We start from the raw sequence: 24639 nt of genomic DNA, 5'->3' as shown, positions 1-24639 counted from the left end.
AAGCGGGTAAGAGCAAGAGAATTATAGACCAGTTAAATATTATTTATTGGGGAAATACTGTCAGAAAATTCTAAAAATAAGCTGTAGGCACAGAGAAGGAGAAGACTGACAGGCACTATGAAAGACTATGTTTAACTCATCTCATTTCTTTCTGCAGGAGATTTATAGGTTTTGGTATAGGGGCAGATGCAGTAGGAGGAAGATATTTTGCCTTTATCCAGGTTTTTGACACATGTTTAATGTAACATGTTCATACCACAAAATAGGGAAAAATAGTTAGAATGATAATGCTGCCCAGGAAGAGTCATCACTAGCTCATTTTCAAATGGGGGAACACACAAAGCAAGGTTTTGTGTGAGTCTGTCCCACTATTGGTACTACTCAGCATGTTTTTAATGATTAGTATGGGAGAGTACATGCATTCAATTTGCAAGCTGAAAGCATCAGCAAACACATCAGACAGCAGAATCAATTGGGATTTGAACCACACAATACATTGGGAGAAGGCACATAGAAAAAGATGCGGTTTGCTATGGATGGAGGCAAAATTCCATACCACACTCTGTGGAAGCAAGGAAGATACAGTGAATCATAATGTGATCAGGAATCGTGAACATCAAGCTGCTAAAATACATGCACACAACAGAAACCTCATTTTAAAGTGTGAAATAACCCTCCTACTACCCAGCTGAAAGCTTACTAGCAAAGATTAGCACACTTTCCAGTCTGGTCACAGCAACAGAAGGATATAAATCAAACGGTGGTAGGACAGTTGAGTGGTGAGAATGATCAGAGATTCAGAATACAGAATGCATTTCCTGAGAGAGTTCTTCCATAACAAGAAAAAACTTCAGTAGTAAGGAAAATTATATATTGAAAGAGAACATGGAATTTTCATCACTGGTTATTTTCAGAAGGGAGTTGAACAAATACCTATCACAAACACAGTTCATCCTACCTTTGAGCAAGGTCTCTACTTCAAGTCTTGTTTTCTGTAACAGACTGATGTGATTTCTTTTACAAGGACAGGAAATTGATAGACAGAACTGCAGATGAACCTCATCTCTAGCTGGACAAACTTTTACTGTGTAAAATCCGTTCATTTACAGCAGCACATGAGGACATGCACATTGCCCTGCCAACAGGATTTAAAAGTGGTCCTATTTCCTCTCCCTAGGAGAATAGAAGCTGCAAAAAGAGGTTACACATACTTAAAATCTCTATATGCTAAACTCTAAGTAAGCAGCTTCCAGTTATAAGAAGTTACAAACAAGTTACACAGATTTAAAAATGAATCCACAAAGTTGTTACTAAGACAATGGTTGGAATTTTTCAAAGACAGAGCTTTATTATAGTTTGCATTTCTGATGCGAAATCTTCTGGTCATATGACTGAGTTACTGTATTGCTCTCCTTAGCAATGCAATTGACATTAACTAGTGCTTGTAGGGCTCATCTTCTCTCAAAAATCAATACCAGCAGACAGTTTAGACTCAATTAAATAACCTTCATGGTAGTTCTTTAATTTTTCTAGTGATACCATGCAATTCTTCTTTAGATGTAGTAGACATTTGGTCTCAGTGCTTTGGAAAATAAAACCAAAAATTAGTCACTTCTTGAACTCCCATTTGGGAACAATTTGCTTTTCAGGTGCTATTTTCCTGAGAACATCGTGAAGAAAAAAACCCACATATGAAAGGGCCTTCTTTATATAACTGCTTGCAAAATAACAGCTAAAACATGTTTCCAGCTCTTTTCTGTAACCCTTGGTGACTCAAAAGTATGGCAGAAATGTTACTGAAGCAGGTGATTTTCCACTATGTATATTGCTTATAGAAAAATTGCTTTGAAAGTGCCTAGGCTGAGAAGCTGATGTATTGTTTGCTTGTCAAACAGCTTGAAGAGCTAGACAATACCATTAGACATGGTATTGAAATGATGAATGGATGGATGGATTATCCTCACCCGCTGTGTATTGTTTGCTAAAGACATTTTAGTAAGACTTTCCTGCTCCTTTCTGTTCTAACAAATTGTCTCCAAAATATGCAGTCATCTAATTTAAAAAACCAGACCCCCAAACCAGAAAATTAAAAATCCCAGTAGCAAATACAGGTAGAAAAGTATACTGCATATTGCTTTGCTAGAAAAATTTTCTATATGACTTCAGCTCCAAGTCACCTCTGGAATATGAGATATATTCCCCTTTAAGGACCTGATGATTAAACTCTAAATATTTAGACCCTTTATGACAGTCCATTGCTATTTCTAGCCTGAGCAGTTTCTTTTCTGCTTCTACTTCTATTCATTTCCCTCCCTAGACATGAGCAGTTAACGCTTCATGGTTTCCATTCAGTCTTTGAGTGCAGTATATTTTATTGTCCTGATATCTTAGCATTTGCTATAATTTTCTGTCTCTTACAAACTTTATTTTGATATCTGAATGTCTTCACATGTGGGATAGCTCTTCTATTATGTTTCATCTCTTTTCAACACTAAGTTTTTCATATCGAATAGAACAGAGAATAAATGCTAACACTGTAATGAAAAAATAATTTAAAAAAACACTAAAGGAAATGACTCTTCTATTATCTTTAACTGGGCCATAGACAAACCTGATATCAACACCTATAAAGAACTGAATAGCAAAATCACTAAACTCACAACTCTCATTTTTCAGTACTGTAACATTTTACTATTACTTGGAACTTTATCACATGAAGGTAAGCTATGGTTCATGGCCATTCTGGTGAAGTTTCTCAAAATAAGCCTCTATATTTTAATCAGTTAATGCATATCGATCTTGGCATCACTTTCCTAATCTTTCAGAAACTGTCCTCTGTAACAGGGTTGAGAAATCATTTATAACAGGACTAAGCACCATTTGTATATCTGGTAGGATGAGAAGGTTTGGAAAGATGGACAGAAGAGGAAAGGCTTATACAACAAGTAAGGCTCATAGGGTCAGTTTCTCTGTTCTTACTTTGCTGCTTTAAAGCTTTCACTAAGGTACTAGTAATTATCTGAGACCCAAATAAACTCAAAGACACAATATTTTAGAGACATACTCATACATTGTAACAACTTTGGAAAGGAAATCCTGGACTTACCACCTTTTATTGCAGCCCTGTAAACTTATTTTTAGAATGTCAATAGGCCCAACAGTCTATCAGAAGACCGTATTTCTGATTGCAGTTGTCATTCCATAAAGGTAAAAGTACCTTTTTTATCACTAGTTAATGCAGGTCTCTATGTCCTCATTATAACTTAAGAGCATCAAATGTCAAAAGGATACTAAAACTATAGGAGGCATAGATTTTAATATTTCCACCAGAGAGACATTTGGTCATTTTTAACAGTAAATTAAAGCATAATTCAAAGTATGATTCAAAAATAGACTGAAGACATGAGTCAACCTCTCTTTTGTCCAATTCACTCTTCTCTGCCATTACCACTGTAATATTACCTTTAGTGAGCACTGAGTGGTCTGCTGGGTTGCAGCCTAGTGATAGAATTATTCACACAGTTCATTAACCCACAAATCCATAATAGATCTTTTGTTATCATTATACATATAATGAAAGTTTGCCTCCTAGCATCATAGACTTACTCAAACCAGCTGGTTGTGTTTGTATAGTAGTGATATTTCAGTCTAATAAATCATTTTCTCTGCTATCCTTCAGTTATCTAAAGGCTGCAGTATATATTACAAAGTCGCAGCCAGTAAGACATTTTAAAATAAAAACCAGAGTTAAGGGTACAGTAGAAGAACTGAAACAGTTTTTCACTCTGCAGAAATAATAGCAGCTCAAATTTATCCTGACTTTAGGACAACACATGCAAGACCCCTTCCTTCACAAAACAAAATCTGTGCTAAGATCTGAAAGACCAGAGTCCCTCAAACATTTAAGTTTAGCCAGTGCACTTCTCTCATGGGGTATTTGCCTCAGAGCTAGATATATAATACGTATTTTCAGGAATTCTTAGGTGTGTCATCCCACAATAAAACAGATGTTGACAAATTGCTTTCCTGGGTTTTTTTAGTAGAATGACCACAAAACCATTTTGGTTGGAAGGGATATTTTGAGAACATTTAGTCCACTCTCCCAGCTTAAGCAGGGTCAGCTGGAGCAGGTTACCCAGGACACCTTGAGATCAGCATGTCTCACCTACACATTTGTTTGCATCATGACCAGCAGCATCTTAGGAAAGGTAGCCCTGAGCAGCTTCATATCAGCTTCAAATCAGCTTCAAATCAAATGCTCTGTGATCACAAATGCCTCTGTGATCAAATGAGGCATTTGATACCAAATGAGGTATACTCTATAGCCTTAAGACCTGGGCTACTGAGAGTATATTACTGCACTCCTATAGATTTCCAAGCCTTAACAGCTAGAGATCCATTTTTCACTTCCTCTGCTTTGACCAGTTTGCCAAAATGTACTTTTGCCAGACGTTTAATACTTTGCAAGCATCAGAAGAGTGATGTGCTGGAACTCAGAAGAATTTTTTAGACCAAAAACCTAATCAGATTTGAAATGGAGGCCAAACTACTTCAAGTGATAGTGTCAGGTGGCTATGATTACAATGCAGGAGATCTATAGATCTGTACTTAGTGGCCCAAGTATTCTCTTCAACACAGCAGTCCTCTTGTAATCCTGTGCAAAACTGAACACCTTTGGTGCAAATAACTAAAAGACAAGAACTTCTCCCCTTCTAAAATAAACTAAACCCTCGTTATCAAATGGTTATGAAAGGCTGGCTTTGAACATTGTCAGACTAAGGAATGTATGAAGGCTAAGATAGGAAAGAAGACAAAATCCACAACAATGTATAATAGAAAGGATCACCTGCTCTGTAAAGGGTCTTGGAGTACAAATCCTGCAGGAGGGCCTTCCCTGAAAAATATGAGTTAACTCCCTTCATCTCCAAGCTGGAGGCTTAAAACAGTATGCAATGCATCTTGCATTAATGTTTCCCTCCTATTATTTAGCATGGTAGACATCATCCAGTTCAGCATACTACTATGATCCACATCCTAGCACCTAACTGACCCCCATAACCACTCACTGCCTAAAAATTCTGGCCACCTACCAGTGAGCTGCAGAGTCCCTTTTACAAACAATGCACAATAAAGTTCACTAACAAGGCTCAGCATTTTTGAGTCTTGTCTCAACCTGTTGCCCATGGTGCTGACTTCATTTTCCCCATTTAGGGAAATTTTTAGTGGGAACACATAACCCTCATTAGTGAAGTCATCTAGACTCAGTAAGAAGTAGTCATAGATCACTGTAGTATTCCTTCACTCCTGCATGACCTGCAGTATGCTTATACTTATGAGTGAAAATAAATTTTGGCTTTGTACAATTAATCAGTAAATAGTTATTGAAAAATAATTTCCATATGCCAATTCCAAGCATTCTCTTTGGCACTTAATGTAAATAACAGAAACCCAAACATATTTACACCCTACTTGTCTAAACATATTATCTGTCATCATTCCAAACCATCACCCATCAAGCTGAATCAGGACAGGCCATTGATTTCCCCATGTTTAACTCTCTGCATATTTGTTTCTACATGATACGGATGCAAATCAGCACACCCTTCAAAACAAGAGTGGAGTTTTTTACATGTATATGTATTATTGCATATGTGGTACTGGTACATTTGTTACTTCCATCATTTATGCTGACAACAGAATGGAAATCTGTAATGAAAGAGTTAGACCTCTGTCTCAATTCTATCCTTAGGTCCTGGCATCCCAGAAAAAAAAATCGGGAAATATATCATCATTCTCTTTCACAGTACATCTTTTCTATATTGTCTTCTTTAGGTCAATACTATACTCCCATTTGTAGCAAGGGAATTAGGGGAAAATAGATTGTTAAGGGTTTGATTAAATATTTAATCAGAATATGCGCACCTCTAATTCCCTGGACAGAGCTCAAGAGACTATGAACTCCACAGAGAGCTCAGTACATCAGGAACAAGATCAATGTTAATTAGAGCAAGATATATAAACTTCTTCCAAAGTGTAAGACACATGATAAGGAATTCAATGCATAATTTTAGGAGACTGCTATAGATAAGTTGAGTCTGGGGAATTGAGTCCACTTTTGTTCGTGTTTCCATTAGTAACAGAAATTTATTCTGAGGTACAGCAACATCAGGCAGTAACTAAAATGCACAATAAGAAATTAAGAAACACTTCCATCATGTGGCCATTAAAAGCCAAGTAGTTTTTCTTCTGTTGGTGATTACTGTAAGTATCTATTCATTGCAAAGAAATAGATTTTCTGCTCATGCAACAAATAATGGGATATCACTGCAGTTACTGTAAAGATTTTTTCACTCAGAGAAAGAGATATTTTTGTAGAGTAGCATTATGCTTAATAAGAAAACACTAAACTGTCCTTTTACTTAGGAAATGAGCCACACAGTAGAGGCTGTTAAAACAGGTAAAGGCCAAAAGAACTAAATAATTAAAAAAAAAATCCTAAATGCATATTTAATATCATAGGTAATTTAATGCCATCTTATTGATACAAAATCCAAAACATTTTTTCGCCCTCAGCCATGATCAAAAATATAAAGCTATAAGTTATAGACTAGAAAAGTCACTCCTCTTGCACTTAGCTTTGGAGTAAAAGAGAAAAACTGAGAAGAAAAACTTTGCATACAGTTGTGAGAATTTACACAAGGTGACCTGACGGATGCAGGTCCATCTCTTTAGATACCCACTTTACATACTTCATTAGCTATATATTCGTTTTGCTTTATTGTTGTGGGACTCATACACTCCTAAGTCAACACAGGTATGTACACAGAGCCACGAGTCTGTGTTGTGCTGACTTTGAATAATTGCTACATTGATCCGATACCACAGAACTGCAGAAAAAAATTACAGTAGCTGATGACCTCCTTGTAACAATCTATCTTGCCTTATAAAGTTTATATGGTAAAAAAATGTTTCAGAGAGTAGTGCTCTTCCTGGGAGCAGTGTCTAAACAAACACAGAAGCACCGTCTTTGGCAGCAAAAAGCAAATTAGATTGAGAGGCAGACAATGGAAGGAACAATACTGAAACTGATTTTAAAAACTTCTGCTTGGATTCACCACATTTCAGCAGAATAAAAAGCCATCATCTGAACCTATGTATGTCATGAGCTGGGTTTTTTTGTTTTGGTTTGGCTTTTTTGACCCATCCCAGCATTAGTTCAGTTACATGAAGATATGCATTTTCATTCAGAGTTTGAAAAATTATGTCAAAGAGAAGAGGCAAGTAATTGGGCTATAACTTAATATATCCTTAATGAAGTCACAACTTCAAGTACAAATTCAAGCATTTAAGCGGCAACTCTGTCAATGGATCCATTGTTAGTAGTGCTGATAATAGAATTTATAAGAGCACTGCAGACCACCTCTGTGCTATACATAAACAGAGATTCAAAATGGATATATAATTCATGTGCTTGGTGGTTTCAACACTGTTGACTCTGCTGCAGAGGCACATTATGGATTTGGGGCCCTCAGATCACTTTTCCAAGTGTCCTGAGAAAAAGATGTCCTTCATTCCTGTTCACTGCTATTTAGTATGGTGCAGAGCACATAAGTACCAATTACCAAAAGAAAGAACACATTTATTTTCACTGTAAAGTCCTCATATATTCTTTGTATAAGGAAATACTGACTAAAATAAAAAACTATAAAAGTTACTGAAATTTTAACCTGATATCCTACCCATATATTTATTTTGTGATTTGGTGGAAATTTAAAAAGTCAATTTCAATTAGTATTTCTACATAATAATATATTAAATATTGTAAAAATACACCTTGAATTTATTTTCTTTTACACAAAAAAAAATCTGAGAGTATTTTGATAATGTTTTTATTAATTAATAAATTTATGGATTTTTTTTCCTCCATGAGAATTATCAGTTCACTAACTTGCACTGTTGCTATAATCTAATCTCCAAGAGTTTATGTTTATCATTACCAAAACTGATAAGTGAAAATAATTTCATCTAGAAAACTTCTGGTAAGCTTTCTGATGGTAACTTCTGAGAGCAAAGGCCAAAGATTGGGACAGGAAAATTGACTTTAAATTAGAGTTGAAATATCACAGCATCTTCATTACCTAGCAGTTACAATCCTATTCCAAAACAGATTGCTAAAGAGATAACCAGAGAACTTCTTAATTAAAATCTTACTGATGTGCTGTATCTACAGAGATAATTAACTACAACACCAAGTTTTGCATACAAAAACATATTTGTCTTGCCAAAGAAATAATTGAGAAAAATTACTTAGTGGCTAAGACTTGATGTAGATATTTTTTGTCAATTTGCTTCTATTATCTGCGTAACATCTTAAAGAGCCTCAATAGCTGCAGATTTTTTTTTTTTTAACTAACCAAGAAACAAAATACAGGAGAGTAAAATAAATGTGCCCCTCTCCATAAATTAATTCAAGGAAGGTAAGTTCAGTTGAACTGTGAAATGGTCTGTATAACTGACATTTTAGGTGCTACCCACATTCATCAGCAGAATCTGTAATATGTTTCCCTATTTTAAGCAATCAATGAACTACTAAATGCACGTTTATATTTTTAGCACAAGTTTCTCAAAAACTGCATGCAGACCTACCCTTGCTAGAATGTATATAAGCCTCACAAGAGAGCTACTCACCATTTTTAACCTTTGAGCACTGGCAGTATTTGTACCGTTGTGTCAGATTTTATTTTTGCTGCCAGACAGCAAAATAAAAGGCAAAAGGATATATTGTAGAATTCATTCATCTTTCAGTGGTTATTTTAAAAAAATTAGTCCTAGAAAATACGGTATCAGGAATTACTGAAAACACATTCAGTTCACAGATTATTCAGGGTCTGGTAAGAAAAAAAGCTCAGCAGGAGGCAGAATTTAACTACTGGCTGCTGAATGCATGAGTATCTTATGTTAATTAACACCAAGATGCAGCACATGGAAACACCTCAATAGTCTTATGACTATATTTGACTCTTATGGTGGTTCTACTCTAAGTGTAAATACTGGGAAACATTTTCTAACAAATATATTATCATATCAAAAGTCCAGAAAACATACAGACTTGAAAAGACAATTTTTCTATTTCAAACAGGTAAGCATGCAGTGAATTCTACATCCTTCTACAGTCTTTAAAATACTGACATTATGACTCAATATTGTGAAAATTTATTTGGATCTGTAGATAACCTTAGTGAATCTTACTGGAATGTTTTAAGCATAGGCAAGGAGAAATCAAACACATTTCTTTTTTCATATAAGTGCTCACTTATCCTTCAGGGATTGTGATTATTTTTAACAAGTTAATAGTTATACTGTGTTAAAAAAAAATTTAAAAGGAATGGATTTATTGGTGCAAAGCAATTCACTCATTTAAATTTATAGCTAGTAAATTCATTACCAAATAATTTTCAAGGCTTTAAAGACAAAAGTCTTAATTAAGAGCTGATTATTGGTGCAAGAAATATAATTTTCTTAGAAATTTTTCTTAGAAAAAAAAAGGATTGTAGAAGTCCATTATATCCATAATAAATAAGCATTCAATATGATAGATAAGATGTATAGCCAGAGGAACCTTTTTCTGCAGTTTTTATTTTGCCTGTGTCTTTAGTCTTCACAAATACAAGACTATGCACTGTATCATCTATTTGAATACTCTAAGAGCAACCTAACTGCAGTTTCCCATTCCTGATAGGGATGTCAAAGTCATTATCTGAAAAACTTAAACATCATTGGAGCAGCAACTGACAATCAGAAGTAGACATTTGAAAGTGGATTCTCCCAGTTTTTGAAGTAAACAGCCATACAGCCTATTCCATATCTAAGTGTTCAAAATATAGTTAGAAATCATCAACAGAAGCAACTAAGAACAGGTATTCCCTCTAAACACTTTATTTTGCAGTTATTTAACTGTCACATAGATGGGGGGAAGAAAAGAACAAACAGAATATTCTACCCCAGTGCCACCAAAAGAACCCACAAAAAAACAAAAAAAGATATTTTATCCTCCTATACCTTACAATGAAGTAAAGATTTACTGACATCAATAAAACAACCTTTTTTTAAAAATTAAAACCATTTTACTGTTCTTGTTAGATATACAGATATGTGTAACTCATCTGGGATCTGGAGATGAGCAAAACACAAACACTATCATATAGAAGGAAAAAACGTGAGGTGATATGAGAAAATCAGGCAAAACCAGGAAAGTATCTGAGGAAAAACCCCTACACCCCAACGACAATAAAGGAGATAATATTGGCATAATAAAATCTGCAGACCAACAAAATTATTCATACAAATTTTCACTGGACAGAAATATCAAGGGGCTCCATTTAAAACTTCTCAAATATGAAAGATCAGAAAAGGGCTGGAGAAAATTACACATGATCAAGTTAATATTTTTACAACTCCCAATAATAAAATTTCAAAATGGTAATTTTAAAAGATGTACAAAGAAAAATATTGCAAAAGATGAGCATAGAAAGGATGCAGTCTGCTTAAAATTCACACTACAGAAGTATAAATTTGCAGATTACACTCCTCCCAGAGCACGCCTGATCCTGAACTGATTGAAATGAAGAGTGAAAATCACAGAGGTGTCTGAGATCATTAAACACATGCTAAGCTGTAATAGCTTTTGTAAGTACAGAGATTTATTTCATGGGGCACAACAATAATCCTTGGTATTATAGGAAAAATAGCTCATTCATCCTACTCTTCCTAACTTTTGGAGACCAAACCAGATTGCAAAGTTAATTCACCTAAGGATTTAGCCCAGACAGACTAAGAGTAAATAGGACTTCAAGAAGTTGGAGAATTTCCTGAGGAAAAGAGAAGGAAAAAAATGTTAGGAAACTTTGTGTACTTTCATAACTGTCTTTCTTCAACAAGATTCAAGCCAAACACTTATTAGATGCCTGTACCTGAAGATGAAACAGGAAAAAAACTGTTTCCAGTTTTTTCAGATCTGATGGAATTTGGCTGGCTTAGCTTAGTGGAGAAAGATGGTTATTAACAACTCTGTATACCCCGGTTTGGCATGTGATATCTTTTACATTTCTGCAAATCCTTTCAAAACAATGAAGACATGCCGTATACTGTTCACCATAATATTCCAGGAGCATTAAGAGATACACTGCTGTTTTTAATCATATTCCTGTGTGGTGACTTTAATCCAGAGGCTGTGTTCCAGAGAGCTTCTCAAAAAATTTTTGAAAACTTATGTTACTCCTGGTGAAATGCATTATGGGAAGAACAGAATTTAGTATCATTGTTTTCACTAGAGTGGAGAAGTCTGGAACTATGTTGAAACAGATTCAGAAATTTGAGAAGGACATCTTGGAAAAAACAGAGCAATAGTTGTATTCAAGGACTTTGAGATAAGTTTGAGAAGGGATAAGCACAGTCACTTTGGAGACAAATGGATTTACTAAGAAAGGCTGTTGAGAAATCGCAAATGAAACAGTGAATGATAATAAAATTTTAAAAGAAAATAGATCAGAGCGCAAGGGAGGTAAGAGAAAGAGACAATGAGCAGAAAAAAAATAGGAAAATAAACAGAGCATTATTTCAGCACATCCAGCTACCCTCAAGCTGTTGGTATATTTTACTTACTAAGTTATTTGAGGAAATATTGAAGGACAACTGGCAGAGAATGAAACTATACCACTCAGTGTTTAAATGCTAAATTTAGTTAATTTTTTCAGCTCTATTATTTATAACTCTAAGTACATCAGCTGAAAGTTAATGTGCTGATTCAAGTACCTATGTATATGTGTATGCATATGTGTATATATATATTATATACATAACCCAGCTGATATGTTTATTCAGAGCAAGTCAAACAAGCCCATCACATCAAATTAACCAAAGATTAATAGGCTTTGAGCACAGAATATATGCATAACCCAGAAAGAATTAATTAATCAAGTATACACTGCATGATGCTCACACACATTTTTCTGAGAAAACCTTAAGTTTGATTATCTGTGACAAAACTGATGCTTTAAAAAGCTACGAAATTTCAGAAATTCTTCCTTCCTCTGCTGTTACGACTTATGAGTTTTCTTCACATATGTATTTCTTGAGGTGCAAAAGTCTAAAAAACCTGTGGATCCAGGATAAACTTCCTATAAACTCAGTGAATATCATCTGGTAAAAGTTATCTGAACATGTCTTATCTATCCTACCTGGAAACAACCATTGCTAGATACTTGAAGAATGGATCAAGCCCTCCGTATATATAACAGGGGTTTTTTTGTTTCCATACAAAGCTGGGTACAAAATTGAGTAGTTTCCTCCAGCTCTTTTTCCCAGGTTAGTGAAGTCATTCATGTAAATTCCCTGACTGGTGAGTTTATTTAAAAGATATTCAAAATAGAGTTCCCATTTTACTGTTCTGTCAAAAACAAAAATAATGTAACTATCAAAAAATGTGAAGAAGCATTTTGCAACTACATATTAAAAATCAGACACCAGGCTCAAGTAAGTTTTCACCAGGATCCAACACATTATACCTATTTTAGTTTCATTAAGTTGAACTATGATCACAGCATTCTTCATGGCATTCAGCAAGGCATAAGCCATATTTAAACTTTTTGTTCACATCTTAAGAGAAGGAATTAATATGGCTTGAAAAGCTGGCCAAAAGTGAAAGACTAACCATATCCTAAAATTAAATGTACCTTGCATCTATGTAAATATATGTTCCCCTACAAAAAAAGTCACAATGTAGCTAAGCACACCAAAACTATGCAAGATTAATCTTTGCAAGCAATGGAAAGAGCGCATTGGGTGAAAATGTAGACAGATTATCTTGTAAAATGGGACATTTTGCAAAATCATTTGCATATGGAAAAAATCCAGTTTGGGGCAGAAGAAAAAGGTTGGTATTTTTCATATCTTTCATCTTAAGCAACACAGCCTCCTTGTTTTACCCAATTTTGTTAAAGAACTAAAGATTAATTTCTCCTAAAAATTCTGTGTGAGTGATTTGCCTTTACACAGAGACCTGTGGAGTGCCTGGCAGCAATCTGTGGGTAATAGACTAGAGATGCCCATTTCAGTAAATTATTTCCTTAATGACCCTTTGCTTCACAAGTTGATTAATACTGCTGCTTTCATTTGCCAGTCTCTGCAGCATTTTCTGTATAACCTGACATAAGTCAGGAATCCCTAGCCTTCCAATGCATGGTGCACTCCCTGGAAATTGACAAATAGAAGTAGTATTTGTTTTGGGAAATTACTTTCAGAAACAAGAGACTCAGTAAAGCAAGGTCTCCCAATACACACTGACAATATGGAAATCTGTTCTCAAGAAAGGTTTTTATACCAAGTATTCAGTTTATTCTACTGTTGGAATTCCATTGAAAATACCTGAAAAAATTGTAAAAAAAAAAAAAAAAGGGGCAAAAAAAAAAGAAAATAGTAAAAAAACTGTTTTATTTTGGGACTAGGAGGGCAGAGAAGCTATGAATTTGTAGATTTATTAATGTAATAAGCATTAGAATTTTTCCAATCATACAAGGTTGAGATATAAAGTTAGTCTTAGAGAGAGGAAGAAAAAAGGAAGAACATAATAGTAATTTTGTTCATAGAATTTATACAATTTTTTTCTGTTATTGTCTGGAAAGACAATGAACAGCTGAAAAACAGCTCACTGAATAACCCTTCCAGGTAACTTTTTAAATAAATATCACTTCAGGTAATAATGTTCTTTTTCTTTTCTGTATCCCACCTTAAGGCTGATTTCATATACTTGAATTAAGAATTTTCTCTCATTGTATTAATTGAACGATTGTACCTCACATTCAATTTCTTTTCTGAATCCTCTACTTTTGGAAAATATTTATACTATGAATAAGGAAAAAAGTCTTGATACATAAGTTATGTTGAAAAGTTATTATGATACATAAGGTACATATCTACAGTCTGTATTTGGTTCACAGTTTTAACATTCATTTTCAATTCTGTCTGTTAGGAATTTTGTGGAGGTCTAGAAGGGAGACATGAAAAATAAAAATCAAGTAAGCAGAGTGCTAGACAATAACATGTGGTTTGTTTAAGCTTGTGTGATCTCCAGTGCTCGGTGTCCTCCTGGACCCAAGCAGGAACACGCACTGGATCAGAAACAGCACTTACAATAAATGCCTTTCCAAGCCATTTTTTTGTTGTCCCAGTGGTATTTCTCAGTGTTATAGCACATTCCTCATTCCAAGCATCAATAATATTTAGAGTCTCACCAGCAGCTCACCCCAAGGAATCTCCAGCTGGAAAAAAAGTTTATAGTTTCCTTATGAACTTTTCATTGCTCATACTCTGTATTAATATTTGATAAACCTCAAGACTTCACTCTAAACTTCTAGCTCTAGTCACAGTATATTTCTCTTTTTAGTCCTCAAAGAATTTTAATCTGAGCTTTCTGACTGTTTGCTGTATTACAACAGGACTTATATTTCTCTTGGACTTAACTGAAATTTTAGCTGAACTTATATTCATATTCTTGATAATAATTACATTACTTATGGGTTTCAATTTTAAAATTCCTATAAAAAAACTATATGCTGAACATTGGGGAGGATGACCACTTTATGAATTCAGTATCCTATGAGGCAAACTTTGCACAAAAGGAGCTAAAAAGTGCACTCAGTACGTCTCTTCCAATTTTAAAGATCAGGGTTATCCCGTGTTTGATAACTTAATCCTTCAATTGAAATAATTTATATCAGCATTAAACACATTTTGGTTTTAAATTCTAGTTTTTGCTTATGTTCCCATGCATTTGAAGATAAACAGGTGGGAGAAAAATATACAGGAAATAGTAATTCACTGAGCAAACAATACACTTTTCCCATGCCAGAGAGGATATGGAGTTACACAAGGCAATAGAGATATCAAAGCAGTCATTCATAGGACTTTAAATATCAAAAATGTACTTAGTTTTTTAATGGAAAAGAAGTCCATTTTCTTCCCAGACCTTGGTAGCTAGCAGCTTCTGCTGACCAGTACAAAGGGAAGGTCGAGCCAGTGGCCAGGTTTCAGTGTATCATCCATTGCCTCTTGCCTCTGCAGATAACCATATCTCTTAGGAGCGCCAGTACACAAGAAACTTTCCTCAGGGGCGCCTTACATTTCAATGAGACACAAGACAGAGATGGCCTGATGACATGCCTGTGATCTATAGAAAAATAAAGTAGCTGATCTTTTTAATCTCTAATTCTACTTTGTTATTAAAACTGTGCATAAGCTGGAGGGGAGGGAGGTAAAGGGAGTGGATATGTCCTTTGAGACCAAAACCTAGCTCACAACTTCAGCCTGGCTGTGACAACAAATAGAAAAAGAACAGAAAATAAAATATCTAAATAAAGTCAGGATAGCTTCAGGTTCCTAGAGCTTAATGAAATTCTGTTCTCAATCCTGAGCTTATTGCCTTCAACAAGCTCACAGAGAAGAGTCTAAAGAGGATTTGAAAGATTTCATTAGCCCACAAAAGGACAGAGATAAATTTACAGACAAATTTCTTTTTAGAGAGGAAAAAAACCCATCAGTTGTGTAAGCCATTTGAAGAGAAGTGACAAGCAATAGACACCACCATTTTTAGGGAGGAATCAAGGGGGGAAAGTTGTGGGTGAGAGATAGATCAAGATAGGCCTAATTAAATATGAATAAGAAGCCCGAAATCCTGAAACATGCTTCTGAAATTCCAAAGCAATGTCTGATTCCCTGAAAGGGCCACTGCTTCTTAAGGAGATCTTTACTCAGACATACAAACTGGTATGAAAACTAGTCTTAATGATTAACACCACTGAGATCAAACCAGTGTAAATTCCTGACCCAATGGAGGAGAGGTGGCAAATGGGGGATATCTGCAGATTTTTTAAGCACTCACACATGATATTTCCATAGGCAATGAGGGTAACAGCTGCATGAATCTAGTTTCAAACGGGCAGTCATCTCTTTAGTCCTTATGTATTCAGTTATCTGAAAGGACATACAGAGAGAGTGGGTTTGATCCGTTTTTGTTCCAACACCACTAAATGTTGTATTAATATCTGGATAATAAATTTCATATTCAGATTTTATAATCTGTTAATTTGAAAAATTAACCTGTACTCCAAGTACTTTTGGAATGAAAAATTAGAAATGAAAAATTATGTTTATAAACCAGAAAAAGAGCTCAGGACGATTCAATGGAACTCTCTCCTTCGTAGTTATCCCAGGGTAATAAATGCAAGATATGCAAATATGGGAAAATTTCATAGACAAAGTATCTTTCTCCTGGATGGAGAGCTATACCTCAACAGAAGGATCCCACCTCTCATTTCTCATATTGTCCTTAGTAATGAGGTGGTAAGAGTGAGGTTATATGGTGGCATATGGAAATTGATATTGAAAACCAAGGAACAGCAATTTTAAAAGCACCATCTATTAAATATGAGCAGGAGTTGGTTCAGAGTATCTTCTCTAGCCGTTCATGTTTCTCTCTACATTCACATATCGATCTTATATGATTTATTTGGTTGTCAGCCTTAAGCCACCTTCTGTGTTGTATAGGCACATCATGTTTCAGAATTACTGTTCCTCTGGACAATGGGGAAAGACTTGACACAATGTTGGTGCTCACACCAACAGCTAGACATTAGATGTATAACCCAATTTTGCAAAAGCCTGATGAAAATGTCAGACAGACGAAAAATATAAAAACTGAAATCAACCCTTCAGCCATTCTGGTGGATATATGTTGATATTACTACTAAAATTGAGCTCCACAGTTGTAGAAGATTGTCTGCAGTAAATAATCAGAAGCTTGTGGTTTCCAGGCCTATTTTTCTCAATTCAAAAGAAAATTTGTTCTGTTCAGTTTTGATTTTCCTCCTAAACTCTGCAAAATTTTATACATTTGCTTGACGACAAATTCCAACAAGATCCAGTAATATATTTGTGATAACTCAAAATCTGAATTCACCCCAAACTTAGAAACATCCCATCCAATCTAATTTAAAATAAAATCTCATAAATACAAGATATGTTAAATACTAAGTGAACCAAACAGCAGTCTTATTCATGTAGCTTAAACCTGGAATCCCTCTCACCTTGACAACTTCGACAGAGTATCTTTTATCAATTCCTTGTAACAGGTGAGGCAAAGGAAAACAAATTTCCAGGTTAGAAGGTTTGAGCAACTGATGGAGGATATCATAAGATATGGTGACTTCCTAGGCGTTTCCTGTTTCATATTCATTTAGGAGTAACTTTGCGTGAGCAAGTGAACATGAATCAATTCTTCTGATGAGCAAAATACCTTTAGAAAAAAAATATGGTAGATTTTTTGGCAGGGGAAAAAGAGAGCATCTTTTGAAATTACACTCCCGGCTGCTCATGTGAATGAGGGAGTTGGGACCATTACAGGGACTGACAGAAGATAAAACACTGTTTGTACTAGAGCACTTTTCCCTTTAACAATGTGAATCCTTTCTTCTATGCTATGTTTTCCTGCCACTCACATATACCAAAACAAGTTCAGTTTAATTTAATTAATATTATATTAAACATGCAGCACCAAATATTGAACTACAAGTGTCATGAAGGACCATGAGCACAGCAGCCTCACTAATGTCAAGTGGGGGGAAAACTAAGACCAAAATGACACATCTGAAATAAGGAAAGATATTTGGAGATATAGAATGATATCTGGCTAAGCAGCTTTCTTTCCACTCTCCCCAGCCACCTTTTCTTTTTTTATTAAAATGCTGAATTATAGATACAAGTACTACATCCTAAGGGACTCAAAGGAGTAAGAAAATTCAAACTGCAATGAATTTAAAGCAGATAAATTGTGGGTATTTACATTTCACTTAGGAAAACAAAATGTCCTGCGTAAGTTTGGAAGCCCTGAGTTTCAAAGGTCATACTTTTCTATCCCATCATTTTAATGGCAAAAGCAGTTAACAAAGTAGAGCAAAGGAAATATAAATCACAATAGACTCCAGTATTTTCTACTCTCTGAAGGATTAGTAGATAATTAGTAAGGCAAACGAAAAACACTTCCAAAAAGAAATGTTGCTCATGGAAAACATGGCCATATTTTACAGATTTAAGCACCTTGTATTTTCTGAATATTTATGCAGCAAAACAAATACAGAACCCATTTGTAACAGGAAATGAGCTACTCAGGCACTGCAACATTGGGTTTATAAGAAGTTCAGAGTAGAGAGAATATTCTCGGTTATTTCAGTGTCATAAGGAGGGGAACACCGTGGCCTATCAAAAGAACAGTGTCAGAGCAAGGGTGTAGGACCAAGGGAGAGTGGGAAGAAATGCACGATTCCGATTCGTAGATATTCTGTGCAACAAAAGCAAGAGAACCTGCACCTGACTGCCTGACCAAACATTTCAGTATTGGGAAAATTAAGTACCTCCACTGTTTCAGAACTAACAAAAAGCATAACTCCTTTACCTGGAAGAGAGAAGATGCAATGATCACCTTGCAAGAAAGGCAGCATGCACAGTCCTATGTCAATGCAGAAAAGGAATAAAACAGAAAAGAATTATATTTGAAGACTGTATATCATGTGCACAGATGCATGAACTTCTGTGGATCAGAAAACCCAATTTTGGCTGAGTGATGAGAAGGAATAAGAGTTTTCCTTGGAATCAAAAAGCTTCAATAGTGTAAAACCAACTTGCCAGCCTGATATTAGTCTTCCTTCATTAAAAAATCAATTTGCTTTTCCACTGGAGTCAACACACATCAAATCAGCCCTCACATCTAAGGATTGGACTCATTATATCTAGAGCAGGTTTCAGGGAGGAACTTATATAAGTGAAAAAATTAATTTGAGGGAAAGCATAACACTGAAATTGCACAGAACTGAAAATCTTCCTCTCTAAGCAGCCTACATGGCAGCAAGGTTCCATCAGGGAGTTTCACTATTTGAAAAGAGATTTCTAATATTTTATTTTAGAAATTTTTTTACAGAAACCATCATTGTAAGACTAAAACCAAACTGGATTTCAGACAAAGTACTAGAATTAACTAAAATCAAAATATGAAAACATGTACAGAAATAGAAATTTTAAAAATAAGAATGTTAAGAAACCCATGTTCTCAATCAAAGATTGTTTCTATACAAGGTTTTAATCTACCCTATCTAATAACCAGCAGTAAAGTCATAGATGTCCTTCCACCACTTCAAAAGGTGGGCCAGGTTTGTGACAATGAGACAGGCTACTGAAATCCAAAAAAAAGGCATTAAGTGTGAGAAAAAGTGTTAAAAGAAGTAAGTAGTCACAATTGTCCATATCCAAGGAAACAGTATATACCAGACACTGACCTGACCTCAATTCCTCAATTCTCGGCTGAATTGGTTCAAGTTTGCTCCAACAACTTCATTTCCTCAACTTCCCATCTGTGTTGACATCTGTCACTAGGTACTTTGCTTTTTTAGAGAAGACAAGGATTCAGAATAGCTTGATACTCTTACCTTTGAAGTCAGAGCTGAGTATCTTAAGAATAAAAGATTACATGAAAGGTCAAAAACCTTCTTTATCAAAGAAAAGTAAGTTCTTACATAGAATTTATATGTTTGCCTCAAAGTAGAGTGACAGGCCTACATGAATATTACGATTACAGTTCCCACAGTCTTATTTCTTCTCCCTTTCAATACCCCAAGCAGCACAAGAACTATTCAACTTAAGGTTTTTGAACAGTGACAGACAAAAAAGAAGAGCCTGATCTGAAATCCAAGGATTTGGATTTTAAGTTGAGCAAAGATTTAGGTATAAGTTTCAACAAGTCTTGCAACTTTTTGGACGTAAAAGCTCCTAACAGCATATCAAAGACTGGATCTATAATTGTTTCTGACTCATACTAAGTGAAAGCACAAGACAACAATGAATGACAATGGTTTTTTTATATATGTGTCTATTTGATTGCCACTTACCAAACTCTAGACTCCTGGATGACAGGAAGACTTCCTCCATAGCATTCTCCAAGGCATCTAGTCATGCCACATGCAACAAAAGAGTTTTATGTAAAAGAGAAACATCTGAAGGTAAAGGTGAATAAGCAGTCTCAAATGGCCCCAGCCTTACAGAGCACCAGGTCACCATGTGCAGAGTTTGGGATACATCTAAGACGGGGTCTTCATATATGACAATACTTCTACAAGCAAGTAGCAGCAGGGGCTTCACAGAGTTCTGGAAGACTAGTTATGAAGCCTTTCTTGCAAACCGTGTAAGCTCCAAATAAAAATATTTGTTAAAAATTTCTTTTCTTGTCTCTTTCCATGGACAAGGAATAAATAGATCCAGAATCAAAGAGAGATTTCTATCAACTGGCTTTTTCTTGTCTTTGTTTATGCAGTGTAGCTGTGGTAGCTCTTCATGGAATAAGAAAGCATATACAAACCAGAAAAGATAAATTAAAATGCAAGCAAGCAAAACTGAACACTCTTTTTAAAAATGGAAGGATGTTAAAATCTATGGCAACTGGAAGTGTACGTGCTGACAACACATTTTACATATGCAACGCCTGAAACAACTGCTGTAGATATAGACATGTGCTTTCCCACCATATTGCAACCTGCAAAGTTCATACCCTCCTTTGTCTGCAATTAGAACCCAGTCCAGGGATGTTTTTCACCCTGATATTGACAGGAAGTATTATAGATGAATCTGAAGAAGTTTTAGGTAGTATATTTACAGGGTGTTTTAAAACACGAACCACCCCCGTTTAGGCATGAGTGAAAAAAAGGAGCAGGTACAGAGGTATAAAAAATCAGCAGTAATAAAAAAAGCAAAATAGCCCAAGGGAAAAATTCTAGTGCCACAAAACCAGGTAGATAAAAATAAATTAAAGTATCCTTTGTTTTCTGTTTTTCCTCATAAGGTAAATAATTCTTCTTGCAAGCAGAGCAATGGCAATAACCTTTCCACTTTAGAAATTGAATATTATTAACTAATTCATTTATAAAACTTAAAGTCATGATAGTTAGAAAAATTCCTCTTGATTAAATCCACATGAAATATAAATATACTTAACTTTTACAAAAACCATTCTGTCAATATAAAATATTCCCCATAAGAGGGAAAGGCAAGCATTTTTTCTAACCAGTAGTATACTGAAATAATTTACAACTTGGCCAAATCGAAAACAAAAGTTTTCCAATGTTATTGAGAACCATGAGGCACCAGCTTTTTCCAAGTTTAAGACTTTGAGAAAAGTTCTTTAATGCTATGTCACATATCTCTATCTCCCAACATTGAAAGTATCTCTGTTCTTAACTACACAGGCACAAAATCTATCCACAAAGACTGAAGCAATTTCACCTGCATCACATCAGCCTTTCTCCATGGCTGAGTACAGTGCTACGATTATTGGAATGTTTCCTCCTCTCTCCCATGAATGTCAGACTTGAAGTGTAGAAAACCAGAAAAACACATTGAGGAAAGAAGCCACATACAGCTGTACATATTCAATACTTTCATCTACTGGAGATGATCAGAGAACCAGCCATTAGCAAAAGTCCAAACCTGGGCATTTCTCTTTTGTTTAAATTTTTATTCTGACACCCATCCTCCCCCCCAAGTTTTTTAACCAAGTCCAGGGCAATGGAACATATGTACAAGGACTATGCTCACTTACTCATAGCCTGTCTGAAAGGGCTGGAAGTGAATTACATTTCTTTGCCTACAAGATTTCTTCAAATAACAATAGGGCTATGGAATATAAATTCTAAGATATTATCAGGAGCATATTAAATGTGGATTTCGTACAGAAAGTAATACTGAAATTTGTGTTTGTGTGATGTTTTGTATATGGGGACACATAAATGCTTATACTTCAGTCTAAAACAGTATTGTAGAAAGAAAAGTCGATTCTTTATTTCTTGTAGTATAAATGCAATAAATTTCTCAGACTGTCAGTTGCTTGGAAAACATAATAATAAGATTTTGGGCATATATGCTCTGTTACAGAATTATAAAAACATGGATTCTGTATTTGAATCTTAGGTTCCTTTCTTCCTGTTCATATTACTAAATTATTATTTATTCAAAGACTCAACTTCTCCAATAAACAGTATTTTAAGAACTTTTGTTAAATGCAGATTTTCAACATTCAAGTGCTTTTTAAATTGATCCATAAGACCTTTTTTCCGTAAGGCCTTTATTCCATGGTTTTATCACTAGTTTTGCATTGTTTGAAATCTAATAAATTATTGAATTCAGGCTAAACAAAGGTCAAACAATGACTCATTGCTTTTGATCTGGAAAATGTTGCTCTTTGACTTATTCTGTAATTGCTAAGAGCTTTTTGACGTAAGTGATCATAGTATGAAGAATTGATGGCCGTGTTTCCAGTGGTTTTGGATTCATTTGTCAATAGTCCTCAGAGTTTCAATAAATATATTATCCAGTGTTTTTTGTATTAAGTCTACAGTTCTGCAAAATAATACTGTGTTGTTTATGTAATTACATCTTTTATGTACTGTATAATATTAACTTACTTTCATTGATTATTATGAGGTGTTAGGGAGAGGCTATAAATCAAAACTTAGATCAGAGTACAGGACACTCTGCTCTGGGTAACTTTATTTTTAATCAGAGCAGATGTAAAACTGCATATATAATCTCCAAATGGCTCCGTAGATGGAAGCATATGGAAACGTAGAATAACAGCAGGGTAGAGTCCTTCTTAGCATTCTCATAAAAAAAGAATAGACTAAGGCAAGTTTGATCTCCTACTTTGATCTTACCTTCCTCCCAAAATTTAAATTTGAGAGGTGTGCCACAAAGTTGCAGAATGGATTCTGCGCTTGTTGCCCTTTATTCTGTAGCTTCAGCTCAATTCAATTTCTCTGTACAAAAAATCAGAAACCTGGCCTACTTTCAAGTCCAGCATCACAATTCTGCAGAGGGACAGTAGTCACAACATGCCTCATAGCATAGATCCTCAGTAGAAATGAGTGAATAGGATGATGTCTGGGTACCCTGCAAGTTAAATTCATATCTGCATTTATTACTCAATATCCCTGGAATGGAAGCAGTGAAATAAAAGAAAGATAACCCTGACTTTTAAGGTTTTGCCTTGACATTGCTGCCAATTTCCCAGATAACAAGAGTGCTTTGAAAAACAACAAATCAAAGACTATTTTCATGCCCACCTGTAGTCCTTGCAAGACCCTCAACATCAAACTTTCCATTATAAAATACCTACCACTGTAATAATATCACAGCAAAACACCAAGAGACTGAACGGTTCCTGCAACTTAAAAACCAAATTTGTCAGTTTATCACAGTGTCATATTAATTTGCCACATTTTTAAAGCTTAAGGCATCATAATATGAATTGTTAGAGAATAATAACCCCTAAATGGCAGGCAGGTTTACACCTCTAGAAGCAAGCTGTTCCCCCTGCCAGTGCACAAGCTCCTTCAAGAGGGAAAGAACTCTACTTTTAAAATGTGTTTAATCCTGATTAGGAGGATTATCTTTTAGAAACCTATCAGTTGAGAAAATAAAGGGAAAAAAGTAAGAAGAAAAATATGAAAAGAGCACAGTTCTTATGACTTTAAGGTGGGAATAAAATTTCTTATTTAAAATCATGACTTTCCATGGATTTTTTGCTTGCTAAAAAAGTGGAAGAAGCAAATTTATTGCTTCTACAATATAGAGAAAAATCTCTAGTATCACTTTTTATTCTTTATTCAATATGATACTAGACTTCTGCAGGTTTGGGGTTTTATTTTTGCTTTAGTGCTTAAAAATTCACTCCATTGCATAATTTTTTTAAATGCCATTATGCAAAATTTAAGTGGCAAAACACTCACTTTTCTCAATGTGACCTCATCAGCTACAATTCCATACTAAGCTGTCTAAACTGTTGAGTCATTAGATTCTACTGTGGAAGATTATTTAGTGCTACAAGCCTTAGAGTACCATGGGCGACCTTTTATTCATCCCTTTATATCCTGTTTCACACATTCTGTTTGGCCAGGCAGGATACTAAGTGTCCATCCTGAGAATCATTCAAAAGGCATCTGGACATAGCCAGTGACCCTGTCTGAGCAGGTGGCCATACCAGATCACCTCAAGAGGTCCCTTACAACCCTATCCATTCTAAGACAGGTACTCTTCATGACACTATCAAAAATATTTCCCATTTTAACAGTAAAAATACAAATGTCTTTCCTCATCATATTTCTAGTTATAATTGAAATACTTTTCATCAGGACATTATCCAAAAGAGTTGGGCGATTTTAGGAAGAGTATGAATTGTCTTCCTTCCATCCCAAGCTGCAAGTTAAAACAGCCTATGATAATAAGCATAAATGTTTTGGGGAAAGAAAGCAATCTGGAGTACATGTACTGGTAATGAAAACCCGTCTTTAGCATTGTTTGATGTTAAGACTAAAGACTAGATCTAAATTCTTTACTAGAGGATTTTTGCAAACAGTAAGCTAATTTATATATGCAGGTAATCTGCCAAGACACAAAACCAAACAAAACCCAGAATGAGACTCCTATAAACAACAACAACTGAGCTTAATAAATATCCCAAATTTGAGATACAACAGATCTACCAGTATGTCA

This window comes from Aphelocoma coerulescens, chromosome 4, assembly GCF_041296385.1.
Source record: "Aphelocoma coerulescens isolate FSJ_1873_10779 chromosome 4, UR_Acoe_1.0, whole genome shotgun sequence".
Classification (NCBI taxonomy): Eukaryota; Metazoa; Chordata; class Aves; order Passeriformes; family Corvidae; genus Aphelocoma; species Aphelocoma coerulescens.
Note: the sequence above shows the minus strand (reverse complement) of the source record.